The sequence below is a fragment of the Bos javanicus genome, chromosome 9 (assembly GCF_032452875.1).
Source record: "Bos javanicus breed banteng chromosome 9, ARS-OSU_banteng_1.0, whole genome shotgun sequence".
Taxonomy (NCBI): domain Eukaryota; kingdom Metazoa; phylum Chordata; class Mammalia; order Artiodactyla; family Bovidae; genus Bos; species Bos javanicus.
In genome coordinates, this window is record NC_083876.1 from 6,516,090 (window position 1) to 6,530,986 (window position 14,897).

Genomic DNA, 14,897 nt, shown 5'->3' on the forward strand with positions numbered 1-14,897 from the left:
AGGACAGATCTCCTTTAGAATGGACCGGTTGGATCTCCTGGTAGTCCTTAGTCTTAGTCAATTACACAACTCAGCTTAAACTCTGTACTAGGGATTATACAACAACAATGTATCCTGCTTGAGGACAGTTTCTCCTTCCTGAAAACCTTCTGGCTAATTCTGTTATCTTAAAATGTAAATTATGGGAGTGGGTCTAGTAAGATCTTTACGACCTCCAGATATTTTTTTTTTTGATTCATTGTAATAACTAATTAAAAGGTATATAACTCCATTGCTAACACTAGCAAGGGGACACTCTTTCTTCCCCTTTCTGATGTCTATGTCAGAAGTTTTCTCTATCTCCTTTATACTTTAATAAAATTACACAAAAGCTCTGAGCAATCAAGCCTTGTCTCTGGCTCCAGATTGAATTCTTCTCCTCTGGAGGATAAGAATCCTGGCATCTTTTGTGGTTCAGCAACAACCTTTCAATATTTTACAAAATTTGAGAGATTAAGAGAAAAAGTTATTTAAGTATGGAAAAAAATCATTAAAGAGCCAGCAATATTTTAAACATAAAGTCATAAAAATATCTTCATCAGTTGACTCAGTCTCATGTATTAATTTTTGTTTTGCTTGAAACAGGTTTTTCTATTACTTCTCTTAACCTTGCCCAGTGACTGAGTAAAGTAAGAACAGTGAAAATCCCAAGAAATGTGCAAGGTTCTGTTAAGGTTTATATAATTTGCCCAATAAAGTGTGTGCCTTAACCACCAGGGATTGTGGAATGTATACCCCACATGGGAAACATATTTTCTAACAGTTTCTTTCCACTGTGAGTGTGTCAGCATTGTGAGAAGGGAAGGTTTAAAATAATTTAGAAAACACAATAACAATAATGTACTGAAAACCATACTAAATGGTAGTTCAGTGAATCCAGATGGAGTTATTCAAGGATCAGAGGGAGGCCGTCTGAAGAACAAAACAGAAAAACAAAAGTAGTTTCTTAAATGTACTGTGATGGGTGAAGAATATTGAAAAAAAAAAAAAAAAACCCTGAAAAATGGACTCTGCTATGGAGTCAGGAAGATCTCAGAAGCCGTCTTGTTTCCCATCTAAATTTTTCTGATTCATAAGCAGACTGTTGCCATGTAACAAGAACATCAGGATGACAAAAGTCTGCCAAAAAGGGTCATGTTTGCAGAAGCAGAATGGGTTTTATATACATGTGCCACAGTCCTTGAGGATTTGGTTGATGCTGTCTTTGCTTGAAAGTCAGCTAGAACTTTGACCTGATGCTCAAGTTCAGCCTTAGTATCACAATTTTGACAAAACCAATTTCAGAAATTAAAAGAATAGCAATAAGAAAATAATTTACTTCTTGATATTTTAAAACTGTGGTCTCAGAGGACATTGTAGAACATTTTAAGATAATTAGAATTAAGAATGATAACATTGTTTTTGAACTCAAGTTCAGTTACCCTCCACTCAAAAGCCAGTATTCCAGAGGCAAACGTTGGTGAAAGGTAAGCTCTTTTAATCAGAAATCTGGCCATTGGGGAAGAAGTTGGGCTCATATTCTCAAAAACCAACACGAGATTGTGCTCACCCATAAATATTTAGAAGGAAAAAGGTGAAGTAATCTCAGGTAACCATTGAAGCAGAAGGTTAGGTTCTGCATCACTTTTCATCATGCACAGGCTGGCTGACTCCTCGTGAGCTTTCTTCAGACATCATCTTGCCCACAAGGTCTGCCTACAGGATTGCTAAGGAGACTTCCAGTGGGTAGAGAGCCACTCGTTCTTTAGCTATTAATTCTTCATTTTGACTTCTTTTAATCTAGGGGAAAAATCAACAGTTTAGACAATGTATTGTGTGCATTTAGTAGAACAAAAATCAGGAGATAAGTAAAAAGGTTACCTAGAGATCTTGTTTATAATTAAGGTGTAAGGTGAACAGAAATAGAGAAACAGGAAAGGGCCAAAATAGTTGCTTACAGAATTATAATGGGACATCTCAGATTTTTAAGAATTTCACAATTTGTAGGGTATTCACATTAATAACATATATCTATTCAAATATAATCAAAGGTTTAGAATCACTTATGTGACAATGCAAGTAAGCCTTAATTAGTTTAATGGTTCTCTTTTAAAGAGGAGAGAACATATACTTTGAAATGTTCCAGGCTACCTCTGGAATATTCCAAACTTACATTGTAGTCAAAATAATTTATTCAGAATTTGCTTTTGGAAATTTTGTCAAAAATATTTTTTTCAAGTTTTAAAACTCTTAAAACACCACTTAATTATAGATCATTATGATATTTAATACTTCATTATCTACTAGAAAAACTTAGCTCTTTTAATATTAAGCAGATTTGTTCTACTTAATCAAAGACTTGAGTAAGACAACATAAAATAGAATAAAAATAGCTTTCATAGAAACAGAATCTTTGTTTTCTAAACAGATCAGTTAAAAAGTAAAGAAAAGCCTTCTTATAATTCCTTATTATAAAGAACAGACCACAAAAATTTGTCCTTTTAGAATATGAAAGGAAATTAGATTCTAGTTTTACCTAAGTACGTTATTGATATTAAAGATTAATTTTTAAAACCCTTAAATAGAAATTCCATTTCAGCAAGCTTGATTATGCAAGGCAAAATTTTCTCTGTGTCTTTTTCTTTTCATATGTATTTAATTTGTCTTTCATTTTCTTCCTTCTATTTCTTAGTAATAAGAAGTTCTAGTTTATCTAAAATCAATCTCATTTAACAATAATACACCTTCATTTCTCAAACTTTTCTTAGCCAAAACACATTCTATTTTTCTTCACTTATATATATTAGAATTTTTATCCTTAGAAAGCTTAAGTTTTAATGAAAAGATAAGAAATAATGAACAGTTCTTTACATTAGTATTCTTTAGATTGGAAATAATGTAAATATTTTTTATAATTTCCAGAAATGTACTTTTTCATGAATAATTTCTCAGAGAATACAAAATATGTTTTCTATTAGATCCAAGTATCTGTTTCCCCTGTAATAGAAAATCAAGAGTAGAAAAGCCTATGTTCTGTAATTAATAGTTCACTATTTTATCTTTTCCTATTTGGAATGATGTAGATGTCAAAGAAAGAATGTCACTCACCATCCAGCTGTACAGGGATTAGGTAATTAACCACCGGAGTTACTGACCTTCAACAGCCCCAGAAAAGATTTCAGGGTGGAGATCAGGAATGAGGCACAGTGTGCTTGAGGAAAAATCAGCAGAACATATTTCAGATAGTATTAAATAATTTCAGAAGAGATTTTTATGAGCTCAAACTTTTGCATCTTCTCATACCTAAAACAGCACTAAAATTATTAACACAGACATTTGTTTCTTGTGACTACCAACAACCTTCTATCAAGATGTATGTTTTATTTCAGGTACCCCCTTCACCAAAATCACATATATACTGTCCTCTTCCTCTGCTTCTTTGGCGTGGTTCCTCAATGCTATACGAGAGGTTGTCTCCTGATCAACAATCCTCAGTAAGACCCAAATAAAAATTAACTCATAGCTCTTAAAGTTGGCACATTTTCTGTTTGTTTGTTTTTTGTTCAGTTTGAAAGATATATAATAAATTTATTTCATTGAATTGAATTAAGCATGACTCTAAAGTCAATTTCTTTTCCATGGGGATGGTCTTGATCCCTGTCTCCTGTACAGTATCATGAACCTCAGTCCATAGTTCATCAGGCACTCTATCTATCAGATCTAGTCCCTTAAATCTATTTCTCACTTCCACTGTATAATCATAAGGGATTTGATTTAGGTCATACCTGAATGGTCTATTGGTTTCCCCTACTTTCTTCACTTTAAGTCTGAATTTGACAGTAGTAAGTCCATGATCTGAGCCACAGTCAGCTTCCGGTCTGCTCCAGCTCCAGCTGGAGTGGCGGCTGGGCAGCGCTGGAGCGACTTTGAGGAGATACCCCATGTTCAAGAGCAAAGGATTTGATCCAGGTCATTCCTGAATGGTCTAGTGGTTTTCTCTACTTTCTTCAATTTAAGTCTGAATTTGGCAATAAGTAGTTCATGATCTGAGCCACAGCCAGCTCCTGGTCTTGTTTTTTTTTGTTTTTTTTTTTTTTACTGTATAGAGCTTCTCCTTCTTTGGCTGCAAAGAATATAATCAGTCCGATTTCATTGTTGACCATCTGGTGATGTCCATGTGTAGAGTCTTCTCTTGTGTTGGAAGAGGGTGTTTGCTATGACCAGTGCGTTTTCTTGGCAAAACTCTATTAGTCTTTGTCCTGCTTCATTCCATATTCCAAGGCCAAATTTGCCTGTTACTCCAGTACTTTGGCCACCTCATGCAAAAAGTTGACTCATTGGAAAAGACTCTGATGCTGGGAGGGATTGGGGGCAGGAGAAGAAGGGGACAACAGAGGATGAGATGGCTGGATGGGATCACTGACTCGATGGACTCGAGTCTGAGTGAACTCCAGGAGTTGGTGATGGACAGGGAGGCCTGGCGTGCTGTGATTCATGGGGTCGCAAAGAGTCGGACACACCTGAGTGACTGAACTGAACTGAACTGAAAGTCAATTTACCAAAATGATTTTGGAAGCTGTTTTTAAGAACATGTACTATTAAATATAATTTTTGATAAATTTTTCTATCTATAAGCTCTTATCCTACTAAAATCTGTCTAAATTATTTGCTCCCAATAATTGTTTAGATTACCCAAAAAATCTTTATGAGAAAGACAAAATCATCCTATCCTCCATTCTAAGTTATTTTTGCTGACAAATTTTCTAACAGAGATAACTTGAACTTATTATTTATAATAAAAGTTGTTTATTTGTATTACATTCAGTATTGATAATGTTAAAAATTAATGACAAATTTTCTAACAGGGATAACTTGAATTTATTATTTATAATAAAAGTTGTTTATTTGTATTACATTCAGTATTGATAATGTTAAAAATTAAACCAACAAATTTAACTTTTTAAAATATTTATTTATTAGGCTAATTTGGGTTTCAGTTACAGCAAGCAGTATCTTTGTTGCATCACATGGAACCTTTTTCACACTGGTGCGTGGACTCTCCATTGTGGTGTACAGGATTAGTTGTCCCTAGGTGTGAGGGGTATTAGTTCCCTGACCAAGGATCAAATCTTCATCCCCTGCATTGTGAGGTGGATTCTTAACCACTGGACAACCAGGGAAGTCCATACAAACTTCTGTTTACTGAAAATCATCTCAAATCACATGAATTTCAAAAGCATTTTGATTAGTTTCTGTTGATGCTGCATTCTCACAAGAACTTGCCTTCAAACCAACTAGATAGAGCTCTTCTTAAATTAATTTCAGCAATATCAGCCAGAGGTAAGAAAATATAACTTACATTACACACAAACACAACATACAAACTGTTGTAAATAGATACTTGGGTCTTTGGAAAAAATTTGTAAGATTTCTCACTGGCCCAGTTTTCAAATACCTCCTTTTTATTTTTTCCTGTCTGATGAGAACCTTCACCCTGAAGTTTGCTTTCCAAAGAATGACTCTTAGGTCTTAGAAAAGATGGGGGTAGAAAATGTACATTACAAAGGAACAGATTAAATGCAGGGCAATTCAGTTTCCTATGTCCTAATCTTTTCAAACATTTTGAGAGGAAAAGTTGAGAGCCTGACCAAAACAAAACAAAAAGCAGATGAACTGTGAACTTCTAGAGCCACATCTTTGGCTCTGCATAGATTTACAACAAAAATGCAGTTGATTCCAGCTCCCTAAAAAAACTGGGTTGTGACTTTGGTTTTAAGTAACTTTTATCTAATTAACTTTTTACTAGAGATATTAAATCAATCTTTTAATTAAGTTATTTTGGAGTGAGAGATGCAGGAAGTATGATTTTTTGTTTGTTTGTTTTGCTTTGTTTTTCTGAACAGTTGGTGTAAAGCAGCAGAGTGGTGCTCCAGGAACCTTGTGCTAAGCCTGAAGTTACTTACCATCCTCTACTGGGTTGGGGCTTTAATTCCCTCAGAAGAACTCAGATATGTCATGTATATATCGCTCAAGGAGATTTCAAGGAGAAACTGAAATCTTACTTTTCCTAGAGTTTCTTCTTTGTTGAACTATTTCTGGAAGTTCCTTATTTGTTTCTGCATTTCTTGTCTTCCCTAAATAGTAACTGCTAGAATCTGTCCTTTGGAACTCAGGGAAGTTCTGGAAGTCTGAAATCTTTTTCATACAAAGAAATAAGGGACACAGAAAGGCTATTGTACCCAGGATGGAACTGCAGGATCTTAATAGGCTTCACCAGAAGCCATCATAAACTGGGGGATGCAGACTGGACCTAAGGGAGGGATTCTGATATGGAATTCAGGACTGAATGAAGGGCTAGGTATTCTGGTTATGGATGGAACTACTTGCTAGCTCCAAGTTGACCTGCTAAGCCCTGAACTAGGGGGGTTAAGCTGATGGGAGCTAAAATGCAAAAAAAAAAAAAAGAGAGAGAGAGAGAGAGAGAGTGTAAACAATGCAGAGGAATTTACCAAGGGCTGTTTGAAACAGTGGGAAAGACAAGGAATTCAAAATAGGCTTTACTGGTACAACATCTGTGTTTTTCATTGTCCCAAAGGCCATCAGAAGTTTGCATTGGTCCAACTTGGGGCAAGTGATTTTTCATTCAAGCAGTTTGGATATTTTACCCCAGTCATACAAACCTAATAATTGTTTATTTTCATTGTTGCTAATTAGCTAAGCTGAGGCCACAAATTTTTAATTTTCACAGAGTTAAACATCAGGAAAATCTTTTGGGGAAGTTTTTTCAGAAAAGGTAAGGGAAAGGTAAATATTTTGTAAATATATACTCATACCTTTCTTGAATATAGATTTTAGTAACTTGGTATTATTAAGCTGGTATTTTATATTATATAATTTTTTATCCATTGTTGACTGCAAAAATAATGTACAACCTAAAAGTTGAAAATTGTGTTTTATTTTCTGAACAAACCTGAGGGTTTAAACCCAGGATGCAGCCTCTCAGATAGACCTGAAGCACTGCTCTAAGCCAGGATGTACAGGAGATTTCACAAGAAAAACCAGGTAGTTGGAACATCAAAAGATTTTGTTAAAGAAAATCAGATATCTCAAGAAAATCAGATATTCTCTTAAGGAATTTAACATTTATCTATATAAGGGGAGTTTCAGGAGTCTGGTCTTATTGAAATCATTCCTGTGATCTGCACCTCAGCTATCTGGGGGTCAGTATCCTGTGCTTTCCTATCCATAGTCCCCTCAGGGTGCACCATCAGAGGTTGTTACAGCAGTTGAGTAGAATGTTGCTACCGTTATTTGAGCTTCCCTATATGTTGCAACTAGTGATAGACAGACTTAAAAAGCAGAAGTTGAGTTTGGCTTAGTTGACCATGTGAAAAAATGGATATTTGATGGTTGCCACTCTGAATTATTCTGACATTTGAACTGTTTGTTCAAGCCAAAATTATTTTCAAGCAGATGCAAAAATTTGTATTTACCTGATAAATGAGATCTTCTTTTTCTCTTGTCTCTCATTAATTATCCTTTAGCATATGTCTTTGAAAAGTGAAAGTGAAAGTTGCTCAGTTGTGTCCAACTCTTTGCAATCCCATGGACTATACAATCCATGGAATTCTCCAGGCCAGAATATTGACTCTCAATTCTCCTAATCAGAGAGTTGGCAAGAGAAAGAAATCAGTGGACCTATTATTATATGAGAGTACTGTATACCTGTGATGGATTCATTTTGATGTTTGGCAGAACTAATTGTGTGGAGTTTGAAAATAAAATAAAATTTAAAAAAAAATATATGAGAGTACTAAAGGCTACCTCGTTTGTTTTTTATGGGGACATTCCTATCTATGTTTTGTAATTGAGACTGTGCAAACTTGCCATGAGAAAAAAAAAAAAAACTTTTACTGAAAGGTCTTATGTCATAAAGAAACTGGCTTCAGTAAAGATTTTTGTTTTTATAGAACTTCACTAATATATTCTAAGGTCTATGGGGGGAAATATATTCTTTTTTTTTTTTTTTAATATTATTTGGACTTGTGTATCCTTGATGCTGAAAAAGTGGCCCTGTGCACTGGTGCTGAACTGAATCTCAGAAACAGTTTTGGGTGAAGTATGAAAAAACAACTTTACTGCTTTACCAGGCAAAGGGGGACACAGTAGACGCATGCCCTCAAAAACTATGTCCCAAACTGGGAGGGGTTGTTAAGAAGTTTTATAGCAATGGTTCAAAGGTAGGGTAACTGATAATAATCAGTGTGTACTGGGTGTGCATTCCTTTATTCTGGTCTCAGGTAGTCTCCTGATGAATTCATATGGTTCTCAAGGTTACCAAATTGAATGAAGAATGCTTCATCAAGCAGTTAACATCTTTCATTTGTTGGGGTTTTAATTCCACAGAAAAGCTCAAAGATACTGTTGTGTGTATCCCTTGAGACAAAATCAGCATCCTGTTCCAAGGCCACAGTATTACTTCTTGACTGTTCTTCCCCTCCCTTTCCTGATTAGCAACTTGTTTGAACTTGCCATTTGGGATTCAGGTAAAGTCTTGGAAGTTAAAGTCTATTTCCAGCGAGCAAGAAACAGCGGACACAAAAAGGCTTCTCTGTGTGAGCCCCACAGGGTCCTGCTTGGTTTCATCACCAAGCAGGTATATCTTTCAGTTGTATACACTGAGTAGAAGATGCTCAATAAATATATGTGATTGAATATGTATATTTTTGAGTATATCTTATATTCATGCATACACATATTGTGAATATGTATATTTTAAAAATATATTTTTAAATTTGAACACTGCCTCAGAATTAGATTCATATTTTATTGTCTTTATTTGAACCCTTCTATGAATCATGTAATTTTTAGGTACAGTCACTTACATTACTCTTTAGGTCTCCCAGATATACCATGAGAGGGAAGAAGACATTTCCTTACATCTTTCTTTGTACTTCTGGTGTTCTACAAATAAATTATTATGAGATTGATTAATAGGAGAAAATCAAATAAAATTTTAATAATATGTGTAAATGGGAGCGATCAAGGGAAATTGAAGAACTCACCAAAATAACTAAAGTTCTCCCATTAAATACCATCTTTAATAAAGACAAAACAAGATGTTGGGTATGAAGAGAGTCAGTTTTGAGCAGTGACCAGGAAAAGCACAATAAAGAAGGATGAAGTTGTTACAAAGATTCCTCATTGCTTTTTCCACTGATAAAAGGAGTTTTTCTCATCCTTTACTTCCTGGTATGGGATTCCCTGATAGCTCAATTGGTAAAGAATCTGCCTGCAATGGGGGAGACCTTGGTTCAATTCCTGGGTTGGGAAGATCTGCTGGAGAAGGGATAGGCTACCCACTCCTGTATTCTTGGTCTTCCCTTGTGACTCAGCTGATAAAGACTCTGCCTGCAATGGGGGAGACCTGGGATCAATCCTTGGGTTGGGAGGATCCCCTGGAGAAGGGAAAGGCTACCCACTCCAGTATTCTGGCCTGGAGAATTCCATGGACTCTAATATCCATGGGTTGCAAAATGTTGGAGATGACTGAGTGACTTTCCCTTTCATACCTGGTATAGAGAGAAACACTTCCAAATAGAGATTTCCCTTATAAATGCAAATATTTCTTACAAAAAAGATAACTCCTATGTGGTATTCACAATTTGCTGTTAGAAAATTAATTAGTTTAAAATAATTAAAATGCCAGAGATATATTTGAGGGTGGCAATTTTGCTCCCCTTCAAATGTGAGGAAGTATAGTTTTCAAGTTAAGATTAAAAATATGAAGCACAACTATACTATGTGATGAACTCAAGTAACCATAGTCAGGATACAAACACAGGTTTTTTAAATCGGTTGTTCATAGTCAAAACTTTAGTTCATTCAGTTCAGTTCAGTCATTCAGTTGGATTATTTGTGACACCATGAACTATAGCATGCCAGGCTCCCCAGTCCATCACCAACTCCTGAAGCTTATTCACACTCATGTCCATCAAGTTGGTGATGCCATCCAACCATCTCGTCCTTTGTCATCCCCTTCTCCTCCTGCCTTCAATTTTTCCCACCATCAGGGGCTTTTCCAAAGAGTCAGTTCTTTGCATCAGCTCGCCAAAATATGTGAGTTTCAGCTTCAGCATCAGTCCTTCCAATGAATATTCAGGACTGATTTCCTTTAGGATTGACTGGTTGGATTTCCTCGTAGTCCAAGGGACTCTCAAGAGTCTTCTCCAACACCACAGTTCCAAAGCATCAGTTCTTTGGCACTAAGTTTTCTTTATAGTCCAACTCTCACATCCGTATATGACTACTGGAGAAACCATAGCTTTGACTATATGGACTAGACTTGGAAAAGTAATGTCTCTGCTTTTTAATACACTGTCTAGGTTGGTCATAGATTTTCTTCCAAGGAACAAGCGTCTTTTAATATCATGGCTACAGTCAACATCTGCAGTGATTTTGGATCCTTCCAAAATAAAGTTTCTCACTGTTTCCAATGCTTCCCTGTCTACTTGCCATGAAGTGATGGGACCAGATGCCATGATCTTAGTTTTCTGAATGTTGAGTTTTAAGCCAGCTTTTTCACTCTCCTCTTTCACTTTCATCAAGAGGCTTCTTAGTTCCTCTTCACTTTCTGCCATAAGGGTGGTATCATCTGCATATCTGAGGTTGTTTATATTTCTCCCACAATCTTGATTCCAGCTTGTGATTCATCCAGCCTGGCATTTTGCATGATGTACTCTGCATATAAGTTAAATAAGCAGGGTGACAGTATACAGGCTTGACGTACTCCTTTCCCCATTTGGAACGAGTCTGTTGTTCCATGTCCGGTTCTAATCGTTTCTTCTTGACCTGCATACAGATCTCTCAAGAGGCAGGTCAGGTGGTCTGATATTCCCATCTCTTGAAGACTTTTCCACAGTTTGTTGTGATCTACACAGTCAAAGGCTTTGGTGTAGTCTATAAAGCAGAAACAGATGTTTTTTTCTGGAATTATCTTGCTTTTTCGATGATCCAACAGATGTTGGCAATTTGATCTCTGGTTCCTCTGCCTTTACTATATCCAGCTTAAACATCTGGAATTTCATGGTTCATATACTGTTGAAGCTTTACTTGGAGAATTTTGAGCATTACTTTGCTAGTGTTTGAGATGAGTGCTATTTTGTGGTAGTTTGAGCATTCTTTGGCATTGCCTTTCTTTGGGATAGGAATGAAAAGTGACCTTTTCCAGTCCTGTGGTCACTGCTGAGTTTTCCAATTTGCTGCCATACTGAGTGCATCACTTAAACACCATCATGTTTTAGGATTTGAAATAGCTCAAATGGAATTCTATCACCTCCACTAGATTTGTTCATAGGGATGCTTTTTATTTTAAAATAATTAAAATGACAGAGATATACTTGAGGGTGGCAAATTTGCTCCCCTTCAAATATGAGGAATTATAGTTTTCAATTTAATATTAAAAATACAAAGCACAACTATATTATATCATTACCTCAATCAAACCTTAGCATGTTTTAAAGGAAGATAACTAGAACAGGGAAGGATCATTATTTTACTTATTTCTATTGTGGAATGGGGGAAAAACAAAAACAAAAAACAGAACATAAAAGCTGAGAATTTTGTACTATTTGACAGACTTTCTGCGGACTTAAGCTCAGAAGACAGCCTCTCATTTAGCTTTGAGGAACTGTTCTGAAGTGATATGAAAGGGGCCAAGATATACAGGAATTTTTGCAACATGGACCAGGTAGTCTGCACATCAAGTTATTACTGTTAATGTTACAGAACTGGTTCTTGTGTGTCACACAGTGAGACCAAACAAACCAAAACAGAGTTTGGAGTGGAAAGAAATTTGTTGTTTGGCCAAGCAAGGAGAACAGATGCTCTTTCTCAAAATTTCCAAACTCCCAGATGGTTTTCAGGGAGAAGTTTTGAAAAGTAAATTTTGAGATGAGGGTTGCAGACTGTAGTACTTCTGATTAGTTAGTGGTGTGATAACAGGGTGATGCTCCAGGAATCTTGTGCTCAGCCTGAAGTTACCATCTTTTACTCTGACAGGGGCCTTAATTCCTGAAGAAGAATTTGATGATATTGTTATGTATATTCCTTGAGGAGTAACCAAGATCCTGCCCCAAGGCTGCAGTATTGTTTCTTGACTGCTCCTCCCTTGTTTCTACATATCCTCCTTTCCCTTATTAGCAGCTGTTTGAACTTGTCCTTTGTAACTAAGGTCTTCCCTGATGGCTCGGATAGAAAAGCATCTGCCTGCAATGCAGAAGACCTGGGTTCAATCCCTAGGTCAGGAAGATCCTCTGGAGAAGGAAATAGCAACATCCTCTAGTACTCTTGCCCGGAAAATTGCATGGATGGAGGAGCCTGGTGGGCTACAGTCCATGGGGTCGCAAAGAGTCGGCCATGCCTGAGCTACTTCACTTCACTTTGTAACTAGGGAAGAGCTTGTGTTGTGGTCTGGGTGCGGGTTGGAAAATAATTTTCAGACATGAGACAGAATGAGAGGGAAATATAGTTTATTAGAATGAGAGACGCTGTTAGAACAGGAGGCCAGCTCAAGGGAGAACCAGTGCTGAACAGGGGTCCTTAGTCCACTTTTATACCTAGGGTACAAGGAATGGGATCGGGGGTCTTGCGGGTCATTTTCTGATTGGATGAGGCACGTATACTGGGTGGGGGAAGAGTAAGGCAAATACCTTCTCCCAGTGGGGTAGGAGGGGAGACAGGTTATACTGTTCAGGAGGACCTGAAATCCATTAATAGTTACAACGTGGGGGCAGGAAAGACGATAAGGGTCTGGTTTTTCCATTCCTGCATTCCAAGACCCTCCTTGGTTTTATCTGCTCTTTTGTCCTTGGGTCATCTTGGAGACTGAATGAAGCCTACTTCCCACAAACAAGAAAATGGGGGACACAGAAATGCTTTTGTTTCCAAGAGGGCCCCCACAAGACACCCCCCACCCCTTGCTCAGTTTCATTAATTAAAGAAAAACAGACACCCCAAGTTATGGAATTTTGTGCTTCTGTATCTAATACAGGAAAATGCAAGGGTCTGGGTCACTTTGTTGCAGAAACCAGTAATCTAGAAACTAAGCATCTCACTCAGAGCTGGAGAATTCAGGTTTCTTTATGCTGGCCGGCCCAGAGGACTTAGCACTCCAAGCTCTGAGCCTTGAACAAAGGGGCTGCAAAGTTTTTATAGGTAGTGCATGACATCAGATTATAGTGGGCAATGCTGACTATTAATAGGCTAGTTTAAACTAGGGGTTTGCTATGCGCACAGGAACAGTGGTTAGGACAGGGCAGGGGAATGCCTGAGCTTTACACAAACAAGCATGGTTAAGCAGGATTACAGGAGTTCAGTTCCTTTCAGTCTCTTAGTCGTGTCCCACTCTTTGTGACCCCATGAATTGCAGCACGCCAGGCCTCCCTGTCCATCACCAACTCCCAGAGTTCACCCAAACTCATGTGCATCAAGTTGGTGATGCCATCCAGTCATCTCATCCTCTGTCATCCCCTTCTCCTCCTGTCCCCAATCCCTCCTAGCATCAGGGTCTTTTCCAATGAGTCAACTCTTCACATGAGATGGCCAAAGTATTGGAGTTTCAGCTTCAGCATCAGTCCTTCCAATGACCACCCAGGACTGATCTCCTTTAGGATGGACTGGTTGGATCTCCTTGCAGTCCAAAGGATTCTCAAGAGTCTTTTCCAACACCACAGTTCAAAAGCATCAATTCGTTGGTGCTCAGCTTTCTTCACAGTCCAGCTCTCACATTATACATGACCACTGGAAAAACCATAGCCTTGAATAGACAGACTTTTGTTGCCAAAGTAATATCTCTGCTTTTCAATATGCTATCTAGGTTGGTCATAACTTTCCTTCCAAGGAGTAAGTGTCTTTTAATTTCATGGCTGCAATCACCATCTGCAGTGATTTTGGAGCCCCCAAAAATAAAGTCTGCCACTGTCTTCACTGTTTGCCCATCTATTTCCCATGAAGCAATGGGACCAGATGCCATGATCTTTGTTTTCTGAATGTTGAGCTTTAAGCCAACTTTTTTACTCTCCTCTTTCACTTTCATCAAGAGGCTTTTTAGTTCCTCTTCATTTTCTGCTATAAGGGTGGTCTCATCTGCATATCTGAGGTTATTGATATTTCTCCTGGCAATCTTGATTCCAGCTTGTGCTTCTTCCAGCCCAGTGTTTCTCATGATGTACTCTGCATAGAAGTTAAATAAGCAGGGTGACAATATACAGCCTCGACGTACTCCTTTTCCTATTTGGAACCAGTCTGTTGTTCCATGTCCAGTTCTAACTGTTGCTTCCTGACCTGCATATAGGTTTCTCAAGAGGCAGATCAGGTGTTCTGGTATTCCTATCTCTTTCAGAATTTTCCACAGTTTATTGTGATCCCCACAGTCAAAGACTTTGGCATACAGGGGTTAGGCAATTGCAAATGCAGAGCAAGGGTAAATGAGATAAGGTTCAGTTCCTAGCATTGTTGTAAGTCTTCATTTTCCTAAGACTTTGTGACTTACATGACTTTGCAAGAAGCAAGCTGAGTTACAGAAGAAAGAGCATGAAGCTATTGTAAGTTTTATCTCTTCCTCTTCACCTTGAAATCATTCTATTGATATGCACCTCAATTATCTAGAGCCAATATTCAGGTTTTTTCTCCATCCTGCATCCCACCAGGGTGCACAGTCTGGGAGGCTATGTGGCTGATGTCATGAAGGCCACAACATCCTTTGCTTGTTGATATGGCAGGGGTCATATTTCCTCCATAGGATTAAGCAAATAATTATATGGTGATGCCAAAACTCAGCTTCTGTGTACACTTGTGCCAAATTGAATCTCTAAGACAGA

At 37.6% G+C, this 14,897-nt stretch overlaps 1 long non-coding RNA gene across 1 annotated transcript; it reads right to left on the minus strand.

Annotated features, from left to right (window-relative positions):
- Nucleotides 1–1,516: 1,516 nt before the first annotated feature.
- Nucleotides 1,517–8,983, minus strand: LOC133254404 (uncharacterized). Its single transcript, XR_009738663.1, has 3 exons — nucleotides 8,904–8,983; nucleotides 3,127–3,229; nucleotides 1,517–1,818 (listed from the first exon to the last, which is right to left on the minus strand). It is a non-coding gene; the product is annotated as an uncharacterized LOC133254404 (long non-coding RNA).
- Between the last annotated feature and the right edge of the window lie 5,914 nt (nucleotides 8,984–14,897).